The following is a 12,003-nucleotide window of genomic DNA, read 5'->3' as shown; positions in this document are numbered from 1 at the left end:
AATATAAGTCTGCTAAATTCTCATGTGATAAGATGAAATTAGCCTTGTTTTCCTAAATCTAAAGTATTAGAACAGGGAGGAGAGGAGGGTTATCCTTGAATCTTAAGGAAAAACATGGTGTTATTAGGAACACCACCATGTCAAGAGGGAAAAGTTGAGTGCCTGAGAGTAGACAAAGAAACATACTTCTCTCTCCTGGAAGAGTATTAAAAGGACTATGGATTCAGAAAGTCGCATATGCTGTTAGATGTGATCCCGTGTTACATGTTTAATAATTCTTCTTATTTGTTACAAGGTGGTGGTGGGAGGGTATATTCAGAAAAGATTGTGATATAAAAGCAAAAAGTATCAATAATACTTACCACTTGAAAATTAAGTCGAAAAGGACTGGGTTCAAAGCCCAGCTACTTAATGGCTGTGTGAAATTCAATACATCAGTTAACTTCTCTGGGACTTAATTTCCTAATGTATGAATGGGAAAGTTGGAGGAGATAATTTCTTAAGTCCATTCATATTTTATATTCTATGATCCCGTGACATGAGTATCTCCAGAACTCATAGCCTCCCATTTCAGAACTGGTGATAATATGACCTAGGTGGAAAATTTATTTTTGCTTAATTTATGAAGAAGTGGTCTTTAAAAATAAATTAACAGTTTAAAAGGAGCATGATGTTTAACCTACTTAGAACTTTAACACAATGAATGAAAATGGATTCTATTCATACAAACATGTCTTAAATATTCATTAGAGCAGGTCCTATGGAAACTTGTTAATACTTCAAGGTATAAAACAGATTTCAATATAATAAGACTTCCGTTTCTCCAAAACATTATTTAATTCAGACTGGCCTTCCCTCCATTTACTCTGATTCAGTGCATTTTTAACATAATGGCTAGTAAACATATGGAAATCACACAAAAACTATGTAAGATCTGTAACAAATCATTAAGGAGGACCTATGGATGTTCTGCATGTATTTCTAACTTATCAAGGTGATATTGTAGAGGGTTATCTATTAAACTCTCCTCTGTCAAAAGACAGAATATTGAGCTGGACAAACTGCTACTTGAACCACTTTGGTGTTTTGATACCCTGTTAGATATGTATTCTAAGGAGGCTTTTAACATAGTATTAAATAAATGTATGTTTCTGTCCCCATATTTATACCTCCCTTATTCTGATCTTTTGTTCTGAATCTTAAGTGCAAAGCAGCAAAGTGTTATTATCACTTAACCTCTGGGGGCACACTGTAAGTATGAACTGGAATGAATTTAAAACATGAACCCTGGTAGATCTTCCAAAAGAGAAAAGACATCTAGAGGGCAAGAGATAGTTTCCTTGCCTAGATATGAATGAGATGACCAGAGGGCATTATGATATCACAATCCATCTAACTTCACTATTTTTCCAAGGTGATAAATGGTTTTATAAGTAATCAAATAATTCAGTCCCTCCTTTTTCCCCTCCTCCCCCACCAAGCTCCTATACCTAGAAAAGAATATCTAATCATAGTTATTCCTATTCTCTTATCAACAGACTGGGGTTATTATTTTGCTGAAGGATCCAGTAAGGTTTATGCAAAATAAAGCTCTTATACAACCTTATAGAATGACTGGCTAACAACTCAAATAACACTGGATATGCATTGAGTAAATCAAGCGCATCTGACAAATAGTCTTGGTCTATGTGTATCACTGCCCTTAGTCTTCGGATGTGATATCCCTGACTGTGGATACATTTACGTGTAGTGTAGTTCCAGAAGACAGACAAACATGTCTCTTCCACATTACCTGTTCTCTTATATCCCGTTAGATGCCATGACACGTTAGGACACAGCTGATAAATGCTACATGAATGCTAGCTATTACTGTTATGATGATTATGATCTTTTCACAACAGCGTTACACAGGAATGCTTCACTTTATACAGCAGATTGTAGAATGCTAGGAAAAAGTTGTGTGCACCTCCCGAAAATGTGTAAACAGGATATTTAAAATGTGCCAGGGAAAGCTGATATTTGTTTCTGACCAGAACAGTGATTTCATGTGTGTAGGGAGCTCCCCATAAAGAACCCCTTCCATCAATGCAGATCAGCACCTCTTCTGCAATATCTAGGTTTACAGAGTTGCCTGAAGCACTTAAAGTCACATAAGTGACTTACCCAAGGTCATGAAGCCAGTGTGTTGGAGGCTGGACTTGAACCCAGGTCTTCTAGATTCCTGGATATGGTTCTTGATCCCCAATTCTACACTGCCTCTTGAGAAGTTGATTTTCAAAGTATCAGATCATGGACCCTTTTAAAAATAATCACCTTCCAATTTGTCTTTTGGGGAGTACAGCTTGTTCCTGAGGGCCCAGACATAGAAAACACTCATTTCTGCAGTATTTTAAGGTTATATAGCATTTTCCTTGTTCTTCTACTTTTATCAAGGTGGAAACTGGGACTCAAGGGTCACAGTCAGGAAGTCTCAGTTAGGTTTCAGTTCCAGGGCCCCTTCCCTTCTACTTGGCTGCTGCTCTTCACCTGAGATCAGCATTTCCTCAGCTGTAAAAAAGGAGTGGACTGGACTAGATGCTCTCTCAAGATGCCTTCCAGCTCAAAATCTATAAATATGTTTACTTTATTAACAAGGTATATTTGCAGAGAGAACACAAACAAAAAACTGGCTATTGGATATAATTTTATATATTCTTCCTTATCTTTAAATGAGATCAAATTAAGGATCTCCTTTTATAAACACCTTCATTTTCAGTGAAAAAATACTTCTTCATTTAAGCAATTGCTTAGGTATTCCTGTGGAGATATTTCCAAGTTAATCAGACCCTAGAGCTAGTCCTCTCGAGAGGTCTGTTGTGATGCTCAGGGCTTGGAAGGAGGCATGCAGGGAAAAGCTCTCTTGTTTGGTTCATTTTTATTCTGTTCCCTCTTTTCTGAGGAAATTGCCCCGGAACAGTTCTCCCAAATTATCTAACCAGTCTTTCTATTTGCTTTTCCTTTTGCTCCCCAAAACACAACATAATGGAGAAACATGGTGGGGAGGTAATGAAACAAGGAGACATCTCAATTTTTGCACTTGCTCACTTTAAGACCTGCTGCTACAAAAATTCGTGAAAACTTCTATTTGCAGGGGTTAACTTTTCTGTGTCATGAACTTCTTTGTTAGTCTGGTGAAGTCTAGAGATCCTTTCTCAGAATGTTTTTTATATTTTTATTATTTAATATTTTTAGTTTTCAACATTGATTTCCACAAGATTTTGAGTTACAAATTTTTTCCCCATTTCTACCCTCCCTCAATCCAAACTGGCATATATTCTGAACACCCTGTTCCCCAGTTTGCCCTCCTTTCTGTCACCCCACTGCCCTCCCCCCCCCCAGTTTTCAACATTGATTTCCACAAGATTTTAAGTTACAAATTCTCCCCATTTCTACCCTCCCCCACTCCAAACTGGCATATATTCTGAATGCCCTGTTCCCCAGTCTGCCCTCCCTTCTGTTACCCCACTCTCCCCCATCCCCTTACTTTCTTGTAGGGCAAGATAGATTTCTATGCCCCACTGCCTGTATATCTTATTTCCCAGTTGCATGTAAAAAACAACTTTTTTTTTGAGCTTATGTTTTTAGAACTTTGAGTTCCAATTCTCTCTCTTCTTCCCTCCCCGCCTCCACCCTCCTTGAGAACGCAAGCAATTTAACATAGGCCACACAGGTATCATTATGCAAAACGCTTCCATAATAGGTTGTGAAAGACTAACTGTACTTCCCTCCATCCTACCCTGTCCCCCTTTATTCAATATTCTCCCTTGACCCTCTCCCTTTACAAACATGTTTGCTTTTGATTACCTCCTCCCCCGATCTGCCCTTCCTTCTATCATTCCCCTTCCCTTATCCCCTTCCCCCTACTTTTCTGTGGGGTAAGATCCCCAATTGAGTACGAATGTTATTTCCTCCTTAATTCAAATCCAATAAGAGCAAGATTTATTCATTCCCTTTTACGCACCCCCTCTTCCCTTGCCACTTTTATGTGAGATGATTCACCCTATTCTATCTCTCCCTTTCTCCTTTTCTCAATATATTCCTCTCTCATCCCTTTTGGTTTTTTTTGGATATCATCCCTTCATATTCAACTCATCCTGTGCCCTCTATATACATGTATATTACCTTCAACTACCCTAATATTGAGAAAGGTCTCATGAATCACACACATCATCTTTCCATGTAGGAATGTAAACAAAATGGTTCAAATTTAATAAGTCCCTTATGATTTCTCTTTCCTGTTTACCTTTTCATGCTTCTCTTGATTCTTTCATTTGAAACTCAAATTTTCTATTCAACTCTGGTCTTTTCATCAAGAAAGCTTGAAAGTCCTCTATTTTATTGAAAGTCCATATTTTGCCTTGGAATATTATACTCAGTTGTGGTGGGTAGGTGGTTCTTGGTTTTAATCCTAGCTTCTTTGACCTCCAGAATATCATATTCCAAGCCCTTGGATTCATTAACATAGAAGCTGCTAGATCTTGTGTTATCCTGATTGTGTTTTCATAACACTCAAATTGTTTCTTTCTGGCTGCTTGTAATATTTTCTCCTTGACCTGGGAACTCTGGATTTTGGCTATAATATTCCTAGTTTTCTTTTGGGGATCTTTTTCAAGAGGCGATCGGTGGATTCTTTCAATTTCTATCTTGACCTCTGGTTCTAGAATATCAGGGCATTTCTCCTTGATAATTTCTTGAAAGATGATGTCTAGGCTCTTTTTTTGACCATGGCTTTTAGGTAGTCCAATAATTTTTAAGTTACCTCTCCTGGATCTATTCTCCAGGACAGTGGTTTTTCCAATGAGATATTTCACATCGTCTTCCATCTTTTCAATCTATTGGCTCTGTTTTATAATTTCTTGATTTCTCTTTATAAAGTCACTAGCTTCCACTTGCTCCACTCTAATTTTTAAGATAGTATTTTCTTCAGTGGTCTTTTGGACCTCCTTTTCCATTGGGCTTTTAAGGCATTCTTCTCCTCATTGGCTTTTTGGACCTCTTTCGCCATTTGGGTTAGTCTATTTTTCAGGTTTTTTTTTTTTTTTTTTTGGTGTCTTCTTTAGCAAGTCATTGACTTGTTTTTCATGATTTTTCTGGCATCATTCTCATTTCTCTTCCCAATTTTTCTTCTATTTCTCTTACTTGATTTTCCAAATCATTTTTGAGCTCTTCCACGGCTTGAGACCAATTCATATTTTTCTTGGAGGCTTTTGATATAGCCTCTTTAACTTTGTTGACTTGTTCTTGCTATATGTTTTGATCTTCTTTGCCACCAAAAAAGAGATTCTATAGTCTGAGTCCTTTTGTGCTGCTTGTTCATGTTCCCAGTCAACTACTCAACCCTTGAGCTTCTTGTCGGGGTATGACTGCTTTTAGAGTACAGAGTATTTTATCCCAAGCTTTAGGGGCCTTGTGCTGCTGTTTTCAGAGCTACTTCTACTTCACAGTCACAGCAAAGAAGATCTGCCGCACCAGTGCTCCTCCTTCCCCAAGAACCGCCACCCAGATCTAAGCAGGGCAAAGCAAGAGAACCCTGCCTCTGTGCCAGCAAAGTGCTCTTTCCACTCCTGATCTGATCCCTCCCACTGTGTGGCCCAGGAACTATAGAAGCAGCCGCAGGAGATTCTTGTTGCTTCCACCATGTCTACCGCCCCCAGGGCTGCAGGCTGGACCACACACTTCTTTCACCCAGATACAACAGCTTTCCCACTGATCTGCTCCATGGTCTTTGGCGTTTGGGGGTTGAGAAGTATGGTAACTGCCATAACTCAGTGATTCAGGGCCTTTATGCCTGCTCCTCCCAAGTCCTGGTCTGGTCCGTCCTGGCATGGCCAATGCTGGGCTTCCCTCCACTCCAAGCACAACATGATAGACCCTTCCCAGCAACCATCCAGACCATCTTGGACTGGAGACCTGTTTCCGTCTGTTATTTCATGGCTTCTGCAGTTCTAGAATTTGTCCAGAGCCATTTTTTACAGGTGTCTGGAGGGTTTTGGGGGAGAGCCTAAGTGAGTCTCTGTTTACCAACCGCCATCTTGCCTCTGCCCCCGTCAAAATGTTTTTAAATGCCTGAAATAAACCACACAGGATTATAAAAGAAACCAATTATATTGAAATTCAGTTATCAAAGTATTAAAAAAATGTCAAGGGCCCTCGGTTAAGAATCTCTGTAATAGAGTAACCTTTATCCAGAAGCTATATATAATTCTAGTTGTTTAAATACAACAACAAAAACAAACCATGGGTGGCAAAGCAATTTAATAACATATTCCTTTTAATAAAAACAGGTAGGAAAATAACTTGTCATGTCTGGGGTAATCATTTCAATAAGCCTGGCAATATAAACAAATACTGATGTGCTTTCATTCCACAGAATTCAGCCCCAAGTGAGTCACCTAAACCTATTAATAGAACAAATTGCCCCTAGGGCTAATGAAGCACCATTTTTCAGTCAAGCTCAATTATCCTAGAAAAGTCTGCATTGCAGCTACCCTACTTTTGGCTAACCCATGGTCTTCATTTTCTGTTACAGCAAGTCTGGCCAAATGCAAACCAAAAAATTCACCTACCAATGCAGACTGCATATTAAAATCGCTATTTATTGCCTACTGAGATGGCAAGAGATTAAACCATACCATTGTCCTGAATACTCTACCTAGCCAGTGCCAGAGCACATCTCTCACCCCATTCAAGTTGTCTATTCTGGTCATCTTGGCATCTGCCTTCAACTTTGGTTTCTACTAAAGTTCTGGCAACAAGGATCAAATGAACCCTACCATGGCTCCTGGAAAAGATGTGTTAATCCACTGCTCCCTTCGCTGCTCTATCCACCCACCATCCCTGTGGATTCCCAGACCAAAACTCCTTTCCTTGGTCACCATACTATATGCACTCTCTTCCCCTAGGAGAAGTAAGCGCTTTGAAGGCAGGGACTGTCTTCCTTCTTTGTGTCCCAAAACTTAAGAGTACCAGGCACATAGTAAAGATTTAATAAATGCTTTCCATTATTTATACACAGTCCCATCCCTTACTTCTATAATGGTAGTGATTATTCTCCCCATTTCAACCCCTCTACCCTGATGCAAAAAAAAAAAAAAAAAAAAAAAAAGGACATATTTCCCATCTGCTTAAGATACATTATTTCCTCAGGGCTCTTGCATATTGCTTATTTCTCCTACGAATTCCCAGAGATAGTTCACTGACCAAAACACACATACATACACAAACACACACAAAGCCCACAGAGTCAGTTTCAGAGCAGGAGATACATGACTGTGGCATAGGGTCATAGTCCTGGTTCCAATTCATTGTTGTGTGGCAAATGTACAGAAATCTCTTTTTCCTTAGGCTGTTGATAAACAAAGATTCTTTGACATCAGTAGGCAAGTAGATGTCAATTCCTTGATGTGCTGACATCAATGTGGGTACTGTTTATCCCCTTGATGTCTCCTCAGAGAGATGTGCCCAAAGATAAGATTATAAAATGTTAAGGGAGGATGAAGATAAAATAACCATACTGTTGATATTAGTGTAATAGTGTCACTTTTCATATCATTTAACACATATTAGATCTCCACATAAGGGAAGTTTTACTTTTAACTCTTAACAGGCTGTACCATAATAATTATGAGCCTTTTAGTTAACTATTAGTATATTTTGCTGTGGGGAGTGCTAAGGGAGGAAATGGACAACAGCTGCTCAGGATGGGCAGCCATGAATGGAGGGAACATGAAAATCAATGAGATCTTAGATCCATGGAGTGTTAAGATGGCTATGCTGCCTTGACAGTTATCATTATAATGATTCTGTGCCTCCCTACACCTCCCCACCACTCCCACCCCATCTCCCATTCATTGAAACCTTGACATTGATACTAAGTAAATCCATATGTACTACTTCATCTCCCAGAGTTTCAATATGACTGACTCCTTGCTGCTATTCCTTCCTTTTCCTCACATTGGACACACTACCATACAAAGGAATCAATGATATGATTGGAAACCTTGTCACTATTGCAACAATTCAGCTAACAGCTGCTGTAGGGGTGAAAGACCAATACAAGCCCAACAGCAAGAACCCTGCCAGCAGATTATTTTGATCTGCTTTACTAAGGAAAGCAACGTTAAGGGGTTAACAATCTTACTTTAATACAACATATACATAATAAACTCAGTTCAGGAGGAAAAGCTAGCAACCTGAACTTCAGAGCAAATACAAACAAATTACAAATACACAAAATATAAACACACAAAATCACAATTCATAGTTACCACAAAGCATCCACATCTGGGTTCACGAGACAGGGAGCTCTTAACAATGGCTGGCCCAGAGCCATGGGACACTCCTCCAGTGGCTCAGAGCCCCCAAGAAAACAACTCTGTTCTCTCTTTTTATATAGTCTTTAGCCCTCATCAAATGTCATCTGAGGGACCAGAACTTAGGCACATACTGTTGGCTCTGGTCTTAGCAACTCCCCTTAGGGCCCTGGGGGCTTCACGCCCACACTGGCTTAGCACCTAGTAATTAGGGGTTTGGGCCTGGGATTTGGCACCTAGTTAGACTCAATCAAAAATACTTAATTTAGCATTCTAAAACAGTCAAAAGGTCCCACCTTAATTAATATTACAGTAACACTGCTGCTTGTAAAAGAGAATTCTTTCATTGTCTCTTGTGGCAGTTGCAATTGACATTTATTTCTTCCTGTTCTGATTTTGCTATCGTAACAGTTTCAGCCTGTGAATTTTTTAAAAAATTTACTTTAGGCACATGAACTCTTTCCTTTCAAACTCTTTCATTAATATTCTGTCATTTTTCACTAAGGCAGTTTAGGCAGTTGCTACCTTTATCTAGCTGACTACCAAATTTGCTATTTAAGAGGAAATTCAGCTAAGTTTGGTATTTGGAAGCTTATAAATAAGCATGTGTCTGAGTCTGTGAAAAAGCTTCTGAAAATTCCTCTTCCCAGTCAAAAACAGAACAGCCAAATACAAAAAAAAAAAAAATATGGACATGTAGTTTGGGGCTCTTTCTACAATATGCTGTAATTCAATACTGCGTGCTGATCTTTGATAATTACCATTAAGTGTATCTACTAGGCTAAAGAAATTGACTCATAAAGTGCCTAAAAGTGTTTATGTATTACAGGTTGGCTATTTTCAGCTTTAAAAGTCTATGATCTGGGGCAGCTAGGTGGCGCAGTGAGTAGAGCACCCGCCCTGGAGTCAGGAGGACCTGAGTTCAAATCCGGCCTCAGACACTTGACACATGTACTAGCTGTGTGACCTTGGGCAAGTCACTTAACCCCAATTGCCCTGCCAAAAAAAGAGAATCTAACAAACACATTCCACTCACAGACAATTACCCAGGTATATGCTTGATCTGTAAAACAAACAAACAAATAAAATTAAGAACTCTTTAAAAAAAAAAAAGTCTATGATCTTACTTCTGAAATCAAGAATAAATGACTATTTCTACAAAAGGAATTTGAAGTTTCTCATATGATAGCAGAGAATTTTAGGCATTTGAACCTGTAAAGAATGAATTTGAACATGTAAACTACAGGAGATTAAATTCACATTAACCTTTAAAATATCTGGAAAACCTTAACAAATATAAATATATGCCTCAGTAATTTTTTCAAAAGGATGAGACAAATTTTATGCTAGTTCTTCTCTGATATTTAATCTAAAAATGATAAAGTTATACCAATAAAGAGATATTACTTTTCACAGGGTCAAATAATATGCCTAGGGGTAAGGCTTGGAGAATGGCACTCACAGATGAAGAAATCCAAGTGTTAAGATTAAAGAGTTCCAAAATAATGAGTGTCAAACTCACCATTAGCAGCTGACAACTGACTATTTAAGGTAAGCATATGAGGTGCTTCACATGCTCATATGCTCTTAATTTTTTTCCCCTAGGTCCTGCAAAGAATCAAGTGAAAAGAAAAGGGAACAATAAACTATACTGTTTCAACACATAGATAGTGGAAAGATCTCTAAGGTATATTAAATTTTCAATTATCCAAGAGCAAATTATCTACAATCAACAAACATTTCCTGGGTGTCTCACTGTGACAAATACTTTAAGGGAAGATACACAGGTCTCAACGTCTAAGGAGTTTCCCCACTTACTTTAGCTGACAAGAATATCACATATAAAATGATGACAGAGATTCTAGAATATGTGTAATATCACACCAAATTATGTACTACAAATGTCCTAAGAATTTAGAGCAGGAGAAGAGAATAAAAATTGAGATAAGAGGGAAAGGACTTGAGTTACCCCTTGAAGGATGGCATCGCATTTCTATCAGAGCCAGAGAGAGGGGAAAAGATTCCAGGTAAGGATAACATAAACAAAGAATGGAGGCAATGCAATGTACATGATGTGTTTGTGGGGGCAGGGAGGAAACTAATATGACGAGAGTAATATTACCGAGGAATACTAGAAAAACACTATTGAGAAACAGAGATCTACTCAAGGTTTGAAGAAATAGATAAGCAATAAAAACTGTTACTACAGTAGGGGCATGTATGTATAGGATAAGTTATAACCTCAATTCTTGAATGTGTATGAAAATAATCCAGGCACACCAGTGGAAGAGAGGCATTTTGAAGGAAACAAATCAATATGATTTAGTCACTGACTGAATGAGAGCATAGCACCAGATGAAAAGTCCTAAAATTAAACCTCTATCACAGGTGGCATTTGAACTCAGGTCCTCTGTCTCCAGAGCCATTCTTTTCCCCCTCTACCAGCTGCCTTCTAACCTACAAGTTTATGGAGAGAAGAAAACTTTGTTTAAGGTGTCATCCTATCCCATCCTAAGAAATACTAAGTGTTGGCAAGAAAAGCTGGGCATCTTTAGGGTTGGGTTTATCCACATAGCTTCACATGCTGCATATAAGTCCCAGAATATCAAAAATACATTAATTAGTGTGAAAAGGCATTACAAAGTCAAATAAAAAGCAAATTAGAAGTTAACTACTCCTTTGAGCAATTAGTACCACTATAACCATCCACGATCCCTCAAACTGAAAGTTAATAAGAAAAAAGAAAAGAAAAATATTAAAAGGTATTTACGGATGAAGAGTAAATAGCCAAAGCTTAGCTCTTTAAAAGGATTGTGGATACAATCAATTAATAAATGTTTGTTGCTTACTAAAAACCTGGAACTGCGCTAAACTGCGATACAAAGATAAAACTCTAACTTTAAAACACACACACACACACACACACACACACACACACACACACACATATTCCCCAAAAGTCTTGGTGTCATTTTAAGCTTTATTAACTTCAGAGGTATGAATGCTACAAACTTACCCTTAAACATCATTTGGAAATTAAATTATTTAAAATTCTCACACTTGGTTTTACGAATTTTGAACAATAATTTAATTTTCAACAAGGTTGCTTTGTCATTATGCATTACAAGTGTGACAGTTTCTGAAAGACAATTTATCAGACCAGTGGATTGGTGGAGGAGATCCATTTGCTTAGTTACCTTGGTCACATGATTGGTTTTTCACTAACTCTTTTTATTGCAGAGGTCACTGAAAACTGTCATGTATGCATTAAAATCTTTTTCTCTTAATAATCTTAAGGCCAGGTTTACAAACAAAATACTTTTAGTCACTGAGCAGCAACTGATGAAATTTCTCACAAAGTTCAAAAATTGACTAGAGTGATTAAATCACAAGATGGGTAGTTATGTTAAATTTTAGTTAAAAAAAAAATCAGTATTTTGAAATTTTAATTAACCTTTCAAATGTTTCTAAGTCTGCAGCATCTCAAGTTAAGAATAAAATTGAAAAAATTTTAAATTTAACTTAAATTTCAATTCAATTAAATTTAATTTAATAATTAAATTAAATTAATTTAAATTTAATTAAATTTAAATTTAAAAAGTAAAAAATTAAAATTTAAGCTTATAAGTGAACTGAGATTTTTGGGAAACCC

The 12,003-nt window shown here is 37.6% G+C and overlaps 1 protein-coding gene across 4 annotated transcripts in view; it reads right to left on the bottom strand.

Moving 5' to 3' along the window:
- The window catches only part of HSPBAP1 (HSPB1 associated protein 1), a 52,120-nt gene that overhangs the window by 21,726 nt on the left and 18,391 nt on the right, over positions 1 to 12,003 (bottom strand). The window contains exon 1 of one of the 4 annotated variants that reach the window (XM_036745997.1): positions 363 to 436. The exons of the other annotated variants lie outside the window; for them this stretch is intronic. The gene's annotated coding sequence lies outside the window, so the exon portion shown is untranslated. Of the gene's footprint in view, positions 1 to 362; positions 437 to 12,003 lie in introns of those variants that run through there. 4 annotated transcript variants of the gene reach the window in all.

This window comes from Trichosurus vulpecula, chromosome 2, assembly GCF_011100635.1.
Source record: "Trichosurus vulpecula isolate mTriVul1 chromosome 2, mTriVul1.pri, whole genome shotgun sequence".
Classification (NCBI taxonomy): Eukaryota; Metazoa; Chordata; class Mammalia; order Diprotodontia; family Phalangeridae; genus Trichosurus; species Trichosurus vulpecula.
This window is presented reverse-complemented; position numbering and strand designations above follow the sequence as displayed.